Source organism: Choloepus didactylus, chromosome 1 (assembly GCF_015220235.1).
Source record: "Choloepus didactylus isolate mChoDid1 chromosome 1, mChoDid1.pri, whole genome shotgun sequence".
Taxonomy (NCBI): Eukaryota; Metazoa; Chordata; class Mammalia; order Pilosa; family Megalonychidae; genus Choloepus; species Choloepus didactylus.
The window spans coordinates 60,082,982-60,086,394 of record NC_051307.1 but is presented as its reverse complement, the minus strand read 5'-3'; the positions used below and the strand labels follow the sequence as shown (position 1 = coordinate 60,086,394).

The 3,413-nt window shown below is 36.2% G+C and overlaps 1 pseudogene; it reads right to left on the bottom strand.

The window, feature by feature from the left end:
* Positions 1 to 322: 322 nt before the first annotated feature.
* Positions 323 to 1,270, bottom strand: LOC119532206 (annotated as a pseudogene).
* Positions 1,271 to 3,413: the final 2,143 nt, after the last annotated feature.

Here is a 3,413-nt window from a genome sequence, read left to right as displayed (position 1 = left end):
TAATTTGCTTCTGGATTCAGTTTGCTAGTATTAGGCTGAGGATTTCTGCATCTATATTCATAAGGAAAACTGATCTGCAGTTCCCTTTACTTGCATAGTTTTTATATGTGGCTTTGTTTACAGAGTAATGGCATCCCATAGCATATCTTAGGATGAGTTCCCTAGATACAATGGAAATAACCACACAAAAAAGATTTAAAAAATTAAAGTGCAATTACAATTTCAAAAACTGTTACACACTAATCAAATCATGACCACATCTAATTGCACAATTTTTTGACTGGTTTAATAAAATGAAAACATAAGAGTTGAGAACTTCACATTATTTTCTTTTTAATATTTTAGCAAGTGAATCTATGACTTTCTTATTTCTCAGACTATATATAATTGGATTTAAACAAGGAATTATGACAGAATAAAACAGAGAATCCACCATATCTTGCTCAACTGCCTGACGAGATCTGGGGTGCACATACATGAAGAGAAGAGGGCCATAGTATAAGCAGACAGCTAAGAGATGAGCTCCACAGGTGGAGAAGGCTTTCCTTATGCCTTTTACAGAATTACTTTTTAAGACTGTAAAGAGAATAGATGTATAAGAGAATAAAACAGTCATAATGGTGAACACCTGAACTGAACCAGAGAAAATAAAAAGCATCAGAAAATTAATGTAAGTGTCAGTACAGGAAATCTTAAGCAATGGTATGATGTCACAGTAAAAGTGATGTATTATGTTGGACTTACAGAACTTTAATCTGAATAAAAAACCTTCATGAATTGAGGCATGAAGGAGGCCACCTACAAATGACCAGACTGATAGTCAGATGCAGAGTCTATTCGTCATAATCACTGGATAATATAAAGGGTTGCATATGGCTATATGTCGATCATATGCCATTGTTGCCAGGAGAAAACTTTCTGTGGTTGCACTTATTACAAAGGAAAAAAACTGTATCATGCATTCAGATAGAGATATCATTTTATTCTTGGCAAAGAAACTGACCAGCATCTTGGGGCTCACAGTGGATGATATCCATACATCTGCAAAGGCTAAACACCCAAGGAATAAGTACATGGGGGTGCGAAGGTGAGGGTCATTCTAGATGAGAGCAATCAGTCCTAGGTTCCCCATCATGGTGATGAGATACACCATAAATATCACCAGGAATAGTGGGATTTGCCATTCTGTTCGATCTGTAAATCCTGTGAGAACAAACTCTATCAGTATTGTTTCGTTTTCCTTTTCCATGTCCTCACTGAATGTCTCCTGAAATAAGATGAAATACATGTAAGAAGAAAATCCACTAAGGATTATAAGATGAAAATTGGAGGAGTGGAGTTGAAATAAATCCATCCTACTTAAAATGATCTTTTAATTTTATTTAGCACTAGTAAAATTGGTGGGAAATATTTTTGGGAGATTGAAGAAATGGAAATATTGTGATAATCTCAGTTCATATGTGCTTAGGAATTAACAAATTTAGAAAATAAAGCAAAGACATTCTAAGTATATACTAAATACATAGGGATACTGATGATTGTGGGAAAGAAATTGTGTGTGTGACGTGGCTGCAGGGCCAGGGAAACAGTTTTGAAAGGCTAGGCTTAAAAAATTAATTGAATGCCATGTGAAGGATCTTGAGTTTTATCTCTCAGTCAATAGGCATGCACTCAATACTTTTAAGAAAGGGAATGCATTGTAAGATATTTTAAAATTAATTATTTTTCAGTGTAGAAAATATGCTATCGGAAATGGAAACTGGAGTCAGTCATGTTAATGAGGAAGCTGTTACTGCTGTTTTTTGGATCCCCAAAAATATTTTACATCAAAATTTCCCAAAGACATTTTTATGCTAAATAAAAATTGTGAGATAGTACTATAGAAATTTATTCACTGCCTCATATATGAGGTACAGGGATATGCATTTAAATAAATGCCTCCCACATGATTGAATTATGTGTGAAGTATCTAATCCCAGTGAGATATGACATTCGAAGTGACAAGGAAGGTGAAGAGATAGATATAAAAGAATTCAGAATGAAGTGTCACTAGGAATCAGTGATATCTAAGATGTGAAGGTGTTTGTCAGTGAAGGGGAGAAGAGATTGTTGATGATTGAGTAGATAGTTAGCAAAAATTGAAATTGAAAGTTTGTATGTATTGGTAAATTTATTCAGTGAAATGTCCATTGAACATCCAGGAGAAATGTATTAGTAATATGGATCTAACAGAGAAGAATAGAAATAATGTCTTAGAGGCACTGGGGTAGTTGAAGTAATGGTTAAGGATCCATGGGAAGTGTATAGAAAGAAAGAAAAAGGGCAAGGAAAAATTTTTGATGAGTTGGCATTACAGGGGTTAGTGGATATGTGTTATTTACTGGATGGCCAGCATCGGATCCCCTTTTACCATGTAAGTAGGGATCAAAGTCTGGTATTCACTGCAAAAACCAAAAGACCTAGAAACTCATTTTTTCATCCCACTTGCCCTAGAGTAAAGAGATTTGACCTAATTTTGGCCTTTGAAAACCACCCACACTGAAACTGGGATATATAGAGTGGGAGACAAATGTACAGGATCAAAAGAGAATTGTGCTAGGAAAGACAGCCACGGCAGCACTATAAACACTCCATCAAATGCACCCTGCATACATGCTGGTGGTGTTGGCAGGATGAGCTGTGGCATCTGAAGCTCAGAGGCTGTGACTGCAGCCCTCACAAAGCTAGTTTTAGTGAATGACTTTGACTGTTGACTGGATGCCTTGTTCTCTTCTGTTTCTTCAAATTTACCTGGCTGATTCCTCTAACATTTCTAGAAATTCTATTTTAGAGCACATTTCCATTTGGTAAGCTCACCAAAGCGGGTTGCTATCCTTAGAAACCATGGCACCTTCTGACCCAAAAGTGAGACAAGGAAAAACCAGAAAACTATACTGAGAAGAGTGGTCAAAAAAGCAGGAGGGAAACTGTAAAACCTGTTGATGTTGAAGTAAGAGAAGAAGAAACAAAGAAAATAAAGTGAAGTTTATTGTAAAATGCTAAAATGTACATCCAGTTGGGAAAAAACAAATAAGCAGAGATGACTGAGTGTGAAAATTAAGAGATTATTTGAGACTTTAGTGGCAGTAGCTTCCATTTCCATTTTGTGACAGAGTTGAGGCCAGAATAAAATGAGAAGTGAATGGGAAACAAGTGGTGCAAGCTGTGAGGAGAATGGCATAGTCCATGTTACTCCATGCCATGATGTCACAAACAGTTATCATTTGTTTATGACCTGTACAGAGAGGTAAAATTGCTTTCCTGTGGAGCATTTGAGAAGAGAAGAGAGGAAGGAATCTAGAAGGGAGAAGTAGAAAGGGAAATTCAGGTGGATGAGAAGAAAACAAGAAAAGAAAGGAAGATAAATCAGTGGA